This window comes from Pangasianodon hypophthalmus, chromosome 28 (genome assembly GCF_027358585.1).
Source record: "Pangasianodon hypophthalmus isolate fPanHyp1 chromosome 28, fPanHyp1.pri, whole genome shotgun sequence".
Classification (NCBI taxonomy): Eukaryota; Metazoa; Chordata; class Actinopteri; order Siluriformes; family Pangasiidae; genus Pangasianodon; species Pangasianodon hypophthalmus.
Genome location: NC_069737.1, coordinates 13,785,274 through 13,797,478, shown reverse-complemented (window position 1 = coordinate 13,797,478; position 12,205 = coordinate 13,785,274). Strand labels below are relative to the sequence as shown.

The 12,205-nt window shown below is 43.4% G+C and overlaps 2 pseudogenes; one reads left to right on the top strand and one right to left on the bottom strand.

The window, feature by feature from the left end:
- LOC117596657 (C-type lectin domain family 10 member A-like) overlaps nt 1-12,205 on the top strand; it is an 80,778-nt pseudogene that overhangs the window by 58,220 nt on the left and 10,353 nt on the right.
- LOC117596659 (CD209 antigen-like) lies at nt 116-9,339 on the bottom strand (annotated as a pseudogene).

Sequence of the window (12,205 nt, the reverse complement as noted above, 5' to 3'; positions counted from 1 at the left end):
TAATTTGATATTATGTTCCCACCCTACATTATCTGATCAATTATTCCAATCAGTTTTTTTATTGTCCATTTCTAGTAAAATCTAGAAGTGGATCTAAGTCTATTTACACGCCCTTAGTTTTTCTCTCACTACAGAGACTGGGTTTTTGTAAGGAAAATAAATTTCAATCTGATGTGGCATGAGCATGACACAGCCTGACCTGAAGCTTAGCCTTACTGAACAAAGAGGGAGACTTGTCTTATTTACATTTGTTTCATACATCACAAACATGTGAATATGACAGAGCTATAAGATACAAGCTATAAGATACAATAAATGACAAGGATCAGTTTAATTTAGAATTACAGGCATGGTGTGAGCAGACAAGAATCATCTCAAATCCAATAAGCATCTTCAGCAAAAAAAAACCAAAACAAAAAAAAAAACATCCAAACACTCTTTCTAAGAAAAACAAGAACAACAAAGGAACCTGTAAGGACATTGTGGACTAGTTTTTATTCTGCAGTGAAATATCTCAAATGATTTACACTGAGAGCAGGTTAACTGAGAGGGTCACATGATCTTCACATGATCGATACAAAGGGTCCAACTGCTCATTACATAAATTTGATATGTTTGCAAGCATTTTATAATTTTGCTGTCGGTTCTAAATTTACCACTTAAAAATATTTTTCTCACAGATCCACTGTATTTTAAATGAACATGGTCTATCATTCCAGGCCTTCCTATCTGGAAACTTCAAGATCTCAGCACAGTCCTCATTATTACCTTGATCATTCGGTTCCCCCTTATACCAGTATCTGAAAGCCAGAGAATCAGAATCAGTGTTCAGTTATCTTCAATTCCACACATTTAACTCACTGAGATTTATAACAGTTTTAACAACTCCATAACACTGACCAATAAGACTATAACAGGAGATAAAGGTTAGCATGGCTTCATCTATCTGCTGCAGTGCACAGGAAGTGAGACAGTCTGATAAATAGACAAAGATACAGAATTAATTTCAGTCTCTTACCCAGTGCGGTTCATCAGTGGTGTACCATCCACCCATTTCCACTCTCCCTCTGTGTCTCTGTCACTTAGACCAATCCAAGCCCAGGTGGTGTTGCCCAGCTGTTTAATGATGAACTCCTGTGATTGAGAGCACAATATGAAAATATAGCTGCAAGCAGCGATGATGGGCCCAATCACTAAGGTGCCATCACCACCCGGTGGGTATATGAAAACAATGCATAGTGAAGCGAGCGCTGTAGAGTAACTTGTTTTGCGCTGATGTTTTAGGTTAAGCCCAGGTCTAAGGCTTTACAACAGCTCCCATATCCAAACATACAGCTCATATTTAGTGAGATAACATGAAGAAGATAAGAGATATATGTTGTTATCCTTATTAGCCATTAATTAATTGTAGTGAAGTAATGTGTAGGGGGCACATGCATTTAAGGGGTGCATTTAAGCTATATTGTATATGTCTTTTCTGCACACTTGCAGTGCTTGGGCCCTAATAATCCATAGGAAAACAATATGGCCCTGAGCACTTTCAGTGCTTGGGCCTTAAAGATTACACTGGTTTAGACTTTCTCCAGCATACACACACACACACACGTACCCATTCCTCTCTGCTGTTTATGATCACCAGTTCTGCTCCTCTCTCTCTGCAGTCCTGTCTGCTCTCAGTCCAGTTCTTCTTCTCAGTAGAGATGTAGTAAAGACTTGCATTGACAAATCTCCATCCTTGATCTGATCACATAGGACACAAAACACTCAGGGTGTTTCTTTAATAACCATTTTTAAATGTACATCCCTGGGTTTTTAATGAATTTTGATGAACTATGAATTTATTTAAATTATTTGCTCACCTGTAATAGCCAACATGTAACAAGACTGGTTTCTCTCTGTAGTTAGGTTGTTGTAACTGGTCTGTAACTGGTCTCTCTCTATAGTCAGGTTGTTGTAACTGGTCTGTAACTGGTCTCTCTCTATAGTTAGGGTGTTGTAACTGGTCTGTAACTGGTCTCTCTCTATAGTCAGGGTGTTGTAACTGGTCTGTAACTGGTCTCTCTCTATAGTCAGGGTGTTGTAACTGGTCTGTAACTGATCTCTCTCTATAGTCAGGGTGTTGTAACTGGCCTGTAACTGATCTCTCTCTATAGTCAGGATGTTGTATCTGGTCTGTAACTGATCTCTCTGTGTAGTCAGAATGTTGTATCTGGTCTGTAGCTGGTTGTTTTCTGTATTCAGGTTGTTGAATTTGATCCACAGCACTGGGACAGCAATGAGCAGGAGAACACACAGCAGCAGCACACACACTGCAGTCAGTCTGTACCATCTGCCTCCCGTGGTGTTGAATCCTAATGGAAGAACAGATACAGAGACATGTGTGTGTCCAGATTAATACCTAGAAATCCTCATAAAGCAATCAAAACACACACAAAAAAATACAAAGTTTCATAAGTAAATGTGTAGGAAAGGGCCATTTGTGTTGAGTTTGTGTGCTGGTTTCTGGACATACACTACTGTTGTACAGTTTGGAGACTTTTTGTTACTTACGAATATCATGAAGCTTCATCAGCTTTATTGAAATATGCAGCCTGACATCTATAAAATTAAGATAAATGTCAGAGATGACTTTGAAATGTTGGTTTAAATTTGTCTTCCTTTTTTTTTAGGGGAACATTCTTTGTTCGACCGGTAGTGAAGCAAGTGTGCCAAACACGCCAAGAATTGGCTTAAATAACCTCGGTGGTGACATCATTTGACTACGTGTACCTGCAGGTTATAAACAGACGTGAAACGGACATACCCTCAGGTTAAACCTTGTCTGAAGAGACGCCCAGTCATGCCAACAGTGCGGCATTGAGGCGCAGCATCTCGTTCCCACTTTTTCAGGGAACAGGGTTAGAGTCAAGTAACCCGAGACATTCCCTATCAAAAGCTACTCTCAATGCTGCATGTCAATAACGTTTATGGGAATGAGAATACCAACGCCGCCACACTGGAAGTGTCTGGACCCCTCAAGGTTGTGTAGTCTGTGCGCACAATCGTTGAAGAGGTCTCAGACATGACTCTGGGATGTTGACTCAAGGACACGCGAGCCCGGAGTAGCATGGACATACAAACTATAGAATCTGACAAATGTGTGTGGAGAGGACCAGCTTGCCGCATCACACACTTGCTGCAAGGGGACACCTCTTGCCAAAGCCGTAGAAGATGCAACCCCCCTGGTTGAATGGGCCCTTACTCCTAGAGGCGAAGCTTGACGACGTGCCTCATAGGCTAGGGCAATAGCATCCCTCACCCAATGTGACATTGTTTGCTTAGTGGCAGCCGCCCCCCGGTTGCGGCCCCAATAGCATATGAAAAGCTGCTCCGACTTACGCCACTGGCTAGTGCGGTGGACATAAATCTGAAGAGCACGTACTGGACAGAGTAAGTGAAGTCTTTCTTGCTCCGGTGTCATGAACGGCAGAGGGCAGAAGGCTTCAAGAACGATCGGATGTATGGTCGAAAATGGAACCTTCGGAAAATAATTAGGGTGAGGATGCAAAATAGCTTTGACCAGCCCAGGGGCAAATTCTAGGCAGGATGGCGAGACTGACAGAGCCTGCAAATCCCCAATTCTCTTCAGAGAAGTAATAGCCATTAGAAAAACCATCTTTAGGGTCAGAAACCTGAGAGGCGCTGACTCTAGTGGTTCGAAAGGGGTGTCAACCAGACCCTCGAGCACTATAGCTAAGTCCCACGAAGGGACTGTCGCTGTAGTGAGCAGCCTCAACCGCTTGGCTCCACGAATGAAGCGGGCACCTAGAGGGTGCCTTCCCACAGAAACCCCATCAATCAGAGCATGGCAAGTCGAAATAGTGGCCACATAGACTCTGAGAGTACCAGGACATGTGCCAGTTTCTCTTGCAGAAACCCCAGCACTAAAACAATTTGGCAGTGAACTGGGTCTGCATGGTATGCCATACACCAACTTTTGAAAACACTCCATCTGAGGGCATAACTTCTCCTAGTGGAGGAAGCCCTAGCACTTAGAATAGTCTCTACTACATCGGCAGCCTCTCTTAATTGGTCCCCCTCAGGGGCCAGACATGAAGGTTCCAGAGCTTGGGCCAGGGATGAAACACTGTCCCCTGTGCCTTAGAGAGAAGATCCCTCCTGACCGGAATTGCCCATGGCGAGCCATTAAGGAGGGATATTACATCTGAGAACCACACTCTGGTCAGCCAACGGGGTGCTATCAGTAAGAGGCGAAACCCTTGTTGACGGACCTTGGCCAGGACTCCCGGAGCAGAGCGATCGGGGGAACTGTGTAAAGATGCAGTCTGGGCCACGTATGGGCCATCGTGTCCAGACCGAGGGGAGCTGGAGGAGTCAGAGAGAAGTAGAGGGGACATTGTGCTCTCTCCTGTGAAGCAAAGAGGTCCACCTCTGCTTTGTCAAATCTTTCCCAGATTTGACTGACTACTTCGGGGTGGAGTTTCCATTTCCTGTGTGTCACAGCTTGTCTAGACAGCAAGTCTGCTCCCACATTCATATGCCCGGGGATGTAAATCGCCCTGAGGGACAGGAACTTGTCCTGTGCCCAAAGCAGAACCTTCTGCGCTAGCCTGTTCAGGCAGCATGAATGCAGAGACTACCGCAGTGTTGTCCACCCGCACTAGGACATGGTAGCCTCTTAACTGCTGGAGGAAGTATTTCAGGGCCAGAAATAGAGCCATCATTTCGAGGCAATTGATGTGCCAGTCGAGAAGATGACCTCTCCAGATCCCTTGGGCTGGAGGGCCATCTAAGACCGCACCCCAACCCATGAGGGAAGCGTCTGTCGTTAGCATCTTGCGACGACAACAGGTGCCTAGAGTGGGACCCAAAGTCAGAAACCGCGATCTGAACCACATAGATAGGATACGAAGCCCCTGGCGTGTAACCCTTATTTGCCTCTGGGGATTGGCCCTTGGATGAAATCCCCTGGCTCTGAGCCACAACTGAAACGATCTCATATGCAGGAGGCCCAAAGGTATCACCGTGGATGTAGCTGCCATGAGACCTAGAACCCTTTGAAAGTAATGAACTGTAACTTTCTGGCCTACCTTGATGTTCTTTAGGGTGTTTATAATGGACTCGACGCATGCAGGAGATATCTGTGCCTGCATCGTGATTGAATACCATACAGTACAACCCCCAAATACATTGTCCTCTGAGCAGGAGAGAGAATGCTTTTCTTGGCATTGAGTCTCAACCCCAGAGATTCGAGATGAGCCAGGACGACATCCCGATGTCAAAGCGCTAGCTCCTGAGACTGAGCCAAAATCAGCCAGCCGTCTATGTAATTTAAAATGCAGATGCCCTGGAGTCGTAGAAGAGCCAGAGCTGCATCCATGCATTTTGTGTATATGCAGGGCGACAAGGTAAGGCTGAATGGAAGATCCCGATACTAGTAAGCTTCGCCCCCGAAAGCGAACCTCAGGAACTTCCTGTGTTGTGGCAAGATCTCTATGTGAAAATATGCGTCCTTGAGATCGATCGTCACGAACCAATCGCCTGATTGGATCTGAGACACAATCATCCTGATTGTCAACATTTTGAACTTATATGTTCTGAGGTAGCTGTTCAACCCGCGAAGATCTAAAATTGGACGCAACCCCCCATCTTTCTTGGGAACCAGAAAATACCGGCTGTAATAGCCTGACTCTCTTGTCTGGCAGGGGAACACGTTCTATGGCCCCTTTGTCCAGCAGAGCTTGCAATTCCTGTGTGAACAAATGCGCTTGTTCTGGTTTCACGGAAGTGGAGACCACACCGTTGAAACACGGAGGACGATATGCAAACTGAACCCTGTAGCCCTTCCCTACAGTCCTTTCTACCCATGGAGAGATATTTGGCAGTAGCTTCCACGCTGCCAGTTTCTCTGAAAGGGGCACTAGTTTTGACACTTCGCTCTGTTGGGGGGATGTTAGATGTCCGGCATCCTGAAACGTGGCAGGAGGCAACCAAACACGTAACATTTAGCTGGAGGCCGCTGCTCCCTGAAACACCAGTGGCGGCGGAGATTGTACAGCGGTGCCCTGAGGGTGCCAGGAAGGAGCCTCTACTCTCTGTTGGAACTTTTCGCACCCCTGCCCAGGGGGGCACACCCGCACGGTCCCGGGCGCTCGACCCTCAGGACTTCTTCCTTTTGGACGAAATGATCGTCCTTAGATCCGGCCTTTTGCTGGGCTGCTGAGAGCGGCCAGCCGCTCCCCAGTCCCTACGAGGGGGCACACGGCTCACCAGACTCTCCTTCTGCGACTCTCGCCACAGAGAAACCGGACTGGGTCGGGGCTGGGTGGCTGACAGCCCCAAAGCCTGAGGGGGAGAAACTTAGCAAAAGCCTCCATGTGTCTTTTGGCCTCCCGGAGGAACACCTTGTCCCTATCCTTGATGCCTGTGAGGTTGAGCCACAGGTATCTCTCCGTGGCAACCATAGCAGCCATAGAACGGCCAATGGTGCGGGCCGTCTGCTTGGTCGCACAAAGAGACAGATCCGTGGCTCGGCGCAGCTCTGAACACGCCTCCTCACTAATACTCTCACCTGTGCTCAGGCCTTTCAGCAGGTCAGCCTGATACGCCTGCAGAACCGCCATGGTGTGCAGGGCAGCAGCAGCCTGACCCGCTGCTTGAAATGCCTTCCCCACCAGCGAGGATGTTAATCTGCAAGGCTTCGTGGGCCGGGTTGGCTTCTTAAGTGACGATGAACTCCCAGGGGAGAGATAGCCCGCGAGCATCTCTTCCACCTGAGGCGTCGTCACATACCTCTGCGCCTTAGCACCCACGATAGTGGAATAAATCGACGTCGTGGGCACAAATATGCGCGAGGAGTATGGCTTACTCCATGAATGAGACAACTCATCATGGAGATCTGGGAAAAAATGGAGAGATTGATGTTGGGATCTCTCCCCCCCTGGCCACCTCGTCTCTCAGCGAGCTCGACACGCTAGCCCCACGATCTCAACGAGGACGCAGAGGTCGCCCCTCCTGAAAGGAAGTGAACCTCGAGCGGAGCACTCCGATAGAAAGCAACTCGCAGTGCTCACACTGAGGGTCCTCGAGGGCACAAGCTGCGTGCTCTTCCCCGAGGCAATAATCATGCGGATTGTCATCAGGGATTACTTGAACACAGAGTGGCAAGCATCTCCTAACCGACGAACTAGACATGATCTTTTTTTATTTTCTTTTTTTTTAAACAAAGAAACAACACTGGAATCAATGCACACACACACACAATGCAGTCTCTGAAGACAAGAAAACCTGAGGGTATGTCCGTTTCACGTCTATTTATAACCTGCACGTGCACGTAATCAAATGATGTCACCCACTGAGGTTATTTAAGCCAATTCTTGGCGTGTGTGGCACACTTGCTTCACAACTGGTTGAACAAAGAATGTTCTCATAAGCGTTATTGAAACGCAGCATCGACAGTAGCTTTTGATAGGGAACTTGAGTATTATTGAAATTGTGGAGTAGTGTATTACTGGTGGAGAGGATGAAGCTAGACACAGACTTAGCAACGTTGCTCCTGGACAGGTGTGTAAATGCAGTAATGTTTTAAATTATTTAAATGCCCTGTTTTACATAACAATTCAACTAGACAGTTGATGTACACTCCCCAATTTTTTCACGGGTGCATGCATGGGAAACAGAGAGACAGCCAAAGCTGCAACAGGTAATGCTAGTCTAATTTCTTCTAGCCAGTCAAATACAATAACCCAAAGCAGTCAGATACTTTACTTGCAAGGATAATCGCCCCATTCACCAGCCCAGAGTTAATGTTAAGGTAGTTTGTTAGTGTTAACCAAAAGAACCAAGAGTTTGGTTGGGTTAGGTTCAGTTTATTTATGTACGTCCAGTGGCAGCTGGTGGTGATAGTAGATGGGAGGGCTAAAAGCTATCAGTAGCTTGACAATTAAACTATTAGAGTTGACCAATATATTATATCCAGAAGTCTCATTGATGATGATGATGATGATGATAACATCAATAACAACAACAGCAGCAACAATATGTAAGTCTCTCTGGATAAGTGCATTTGTTAAATGTTATACATGTAAAAAAAAAAAAAATGGGGGGGGTGGTGAAATTATTACACACACACACACACACACACAGTCAGAAAGTAGTCTAATGCTCTACTGGGTTCATGCTGCATTTCCCCTGAATAGCAAACACAGTAAACAGAAATATTTTTTGTTGTGTGTCCCACTGAGTAATTTCTACTTCAATTAGACCAGGTGTGCTCAGTCTATCAACTTTTAGCTTCTCCTCCAAAAACATTTTATCTTAAAAATGATGAGACCTAAATAATCCACCTCATTCACATTCATTACACCCACAACTGAGTCCATAACACGCCTACTGATGACTTATAACGGAAGCATCACCAAAACAGGCCAAAAGATATTAGCCTGTATGGATAAAAACTAGGGCAAGTGTCACTATGTGTAATAAATAGACACGATCGTGAGTCTACAGCACTGTGCTCATTACAGTTAGCCCACAGCCTCATTTCTTATCATACTGTGTCTTCTTAGTACAGCTTGTGGTGCTGTTGCACTCGGCTTCACAAAAAATTAAAAAAACAATACTCTTAAAAAAGGTTTGTTAACCGCAAATAAGATGATATGGTATCATGGTAGTGTGTGAGCCTCATCTGCATATAGTTTGGACACTACTACGTGTGAGAAATTTCTGAGAGTCTGAAAATGATGTAGTGTTCACGAGGCAACCAGTTTTATTGGTTGAAAGCCTGGAGCATTAATACTAAAAATTAGTGTGATGTGATTAGAGCTGTGCGGATATTGAGGCTGTTAAAACAGCTTTGAACACAGCTTGTCCAATCAGATTTTAGAACTGAAACTATCTATTTCATAAACATGTATTTATAAGTGTGTATATATTTTACCTGAGGTCTCAGACTGCTTGAGTCTTCCGGTCTGCTGGGTCTCCAAATTGTCCTCGTTCACATAAATTTCTTCATATGAATTGTTACTGTCACTGGAATCAGCTCCGTTGTCTGGAGTAACACCTGCATTTGAATAAATCTCCTCACTCATCTCCATTCTTCTCTTTGCAGTAATCCTGAGCTTTCAAACGAACAGGCGCAGTTGTACCTGTATTTATTTGTCTAAAACTACACTCAGAGTGGCTGTCTGAAGAAACACTGCCTATGTGTCTGTGCATTGGTGTTATATTGTGGGCATATTTCCTGTATGACTATTTTTGCTTAGGTTTTTCACAACCAGCAACATGTGTGAATAATGTGTGACTCCTGGGTGCAGATCAGACAAAATGTCAAGATACTTTAAGCAGTAAGGCCTCATGACCAGAAGACCTTTTTAGTGTGCCCTCTACACTTCATTTTTGAGATTTTTTACATTTGGGGCCTGTTTACAACTATTAAGTGCAGCAACAATGATGTTTGAAATTACAAACTTGTATAGGCCTACACATGACACCACATATTCATATGACTCTCAGACTCCCCCTGGGGAGCTATATCATTAGGATTTATTTGCAGCAATGTCATTAAAATATCCATCTCAATAAAATCCAAGTTCAAGACCAAGAGACCAAGACCATATTGAGCGATACAAACACTAGTAAGTCTGAGACAAGTTCAAGTCAATTCAGGAAACTTCCCGAGTTTTTAGCCTTGGCAAAAGCTGGCAAAAGAGATTGCAAACAGTGAATAGCAAAAAGCAGACTGCAAGCCACTGCAAAAAGTGTAAGGAAAAAAACATGGACTGCACCAGTGCCCAGCTTTTGCAGCACTATGTCACAAATGCATCAAAAGCAATCATTTGAATGTCAATAAGTGAAGAGGACTTCTTATACATAGGAACAGTTGTACATCCTGCAGTGAATAACCTGAGCCATCAGAAGGATCATGCATGGTATACAGCCAAAATAAGAAGTGTTTCATTAAAATTGAAGCTCTACACAGGGGCAGAGGTAAATGTGCTATGTCTTTCCATCATTCAAAAGATTCCACGCCCTCTTCAGCTATAGCTTACAAAGCCAGTGCAGGTTGTTTATAGAAGTCCCTGTCTGACATTTGAAGCTCAAATGTCTTCACACTTTGACCACAAGAAGCTACTGATGCACTGTCCTCTGTTGTAACTTCCTTTACTGACAGCAGCACATTGAATTCAGTGTACACTAGCAAGGAAGTGTAGCCATTCGCACATGCTCTATAAAAAAAAAAAAAAAGAGAAAGCATAGCACAAACTCCTCTGTTCTGACGACTCTCCCATGAGGGAAACTTTCTGTTCCAAAGTGCCGACATGGGAAATTCCTTCCATACTGCATGCCTGTGTGTGTGAGTCTGTGTCAGTGTTCACGCACCGTGTGTGTGTTCTGTTGGTGCGAGCGTTTTTCCTGTACTGATGTGTGAAAGAGAGCAGTATTTAATGCTGATCATAGATCAGTGGAACTTCACAGTAAAGCTGCATAAAAGCTTCGGTCTCCACAAATGATTCCAGAGCTACTGTAGGAACATGTCAACTAATTCATATAACAGAATTTAAACTGATATGTATATATATATATATATATATATATATATATATATATATATATATATATATATATATATATATATATATATGAATCTTAAATGCAAGAGGTAAAAAGCTTAATAGCATTGTGTAATGACGTTATACACTAGAAATAAGATGAACTGGTCTAATGTATACATTACATAACACAACAATGTGATTTTGATATTTATATAACTGCTGAACAAGAACATCTAAAGTATGGTTGAAGAGTGCAGCTCAAATGTCTTCACACTTTGACCTCAAGAAGCCACTGATGCACCGTCCTCTGTTGTAACTTCCTTTACTGACAGCAGCACATTGAATTCAGTGTACACTAGTAAGGAAGTGTAGCCATTTGCTCATGCTCACACAGAGACGCAGTAATTTAGTGTTTTAGTGAGTCTTTTATAGATTAGAGATGCATCAGCATTCTTCTGAGCGAATGGAAATTGTGGTAGATATCTATGAGAGTGCAGACGCTGTTAGAGGTCATGATCCTGATGCAGAGAAGAAAGGGAGTGACACAAAGAGAGACCTAGACACAGATCCACACACAGGTAAGTGTTTAGGTTTGCAAGGCTAAACGTGTATCTACATGCAGAGATGCAGTAATTCAGGCGCTTATAGATTAAAGACGTTTCAGTGTGTTTCTAAGTGAGTGAAGATGATGATGATGTCTATGAGAGTGCAGATGCTGTTAGAGGTAACACAGAGAAGGAAGAGAGAAAATTCAAGTTTTCAGCTCAAGAACAATATTCAATGTTTCACAAAAATACCCCAGTGCTGCTGAATTCTCAAATCTGATTCTTCAGAACATGTTAATTTTCTAACTGCAGCTCTGACAGTAGGTGTACAAAATGTGTATTCATTGATATGGCAATGCTTTTAATGAGGAGATGTTTATTAAGCACTTATGGAAGGAGTCAGCACTGTGTTAGTGACAGCTGTAAAGCTATAACTAAGTTTTCTAACATGGAAAAGCTTTGTGGCTTCTCAGTAACATGACGAGCTGCATTTTTTTGTCTTCTTAACTTTGAGAGAGAGAGAAAAAAGAGAGGATAGTGAAGGACAATTATTTATAGCTGCTATGATATAAGTGATAACTAGAACTTTTTTGCAGACTTTCCAAAACATTAAATATATGAAATATTAAAAAAGACTATAAAAAGTGGCTGTGGTATAATAAAACACTGAAGGAATAAAACACGTTGAGATGTGCTGTCACTTTGGAATGGTAACAGTAAATCCTCTCCACATTAGGACATATCACGACGTCATATTTGTGATTATTTTCCAATAAAAATTCAACTCAATTTTATTTACGTATTAGGTTCTAGTGCTAATGTTACTTGATTTCTGGTATTTATGTAGCTAAGTATTTCAAGATCAAGTGATCAAGCTGAAGTGAGGTTTTATTGTTTATTGCTATACCCTCTACATAGCTTGTATACATTGGAATGAAATGTCGTTTCTTCAGGACCATAGTGCAGCACAGAACAGTACGCAAGACTACATAAAGTGCAAATACACAACAGTGTCAGACAAATGCAAGACAATAAACACAAAGAACAGGACAATAAATACACAGAACATGGGCTGTAAACTGTATATTACTGTATGATGTAGCAGCA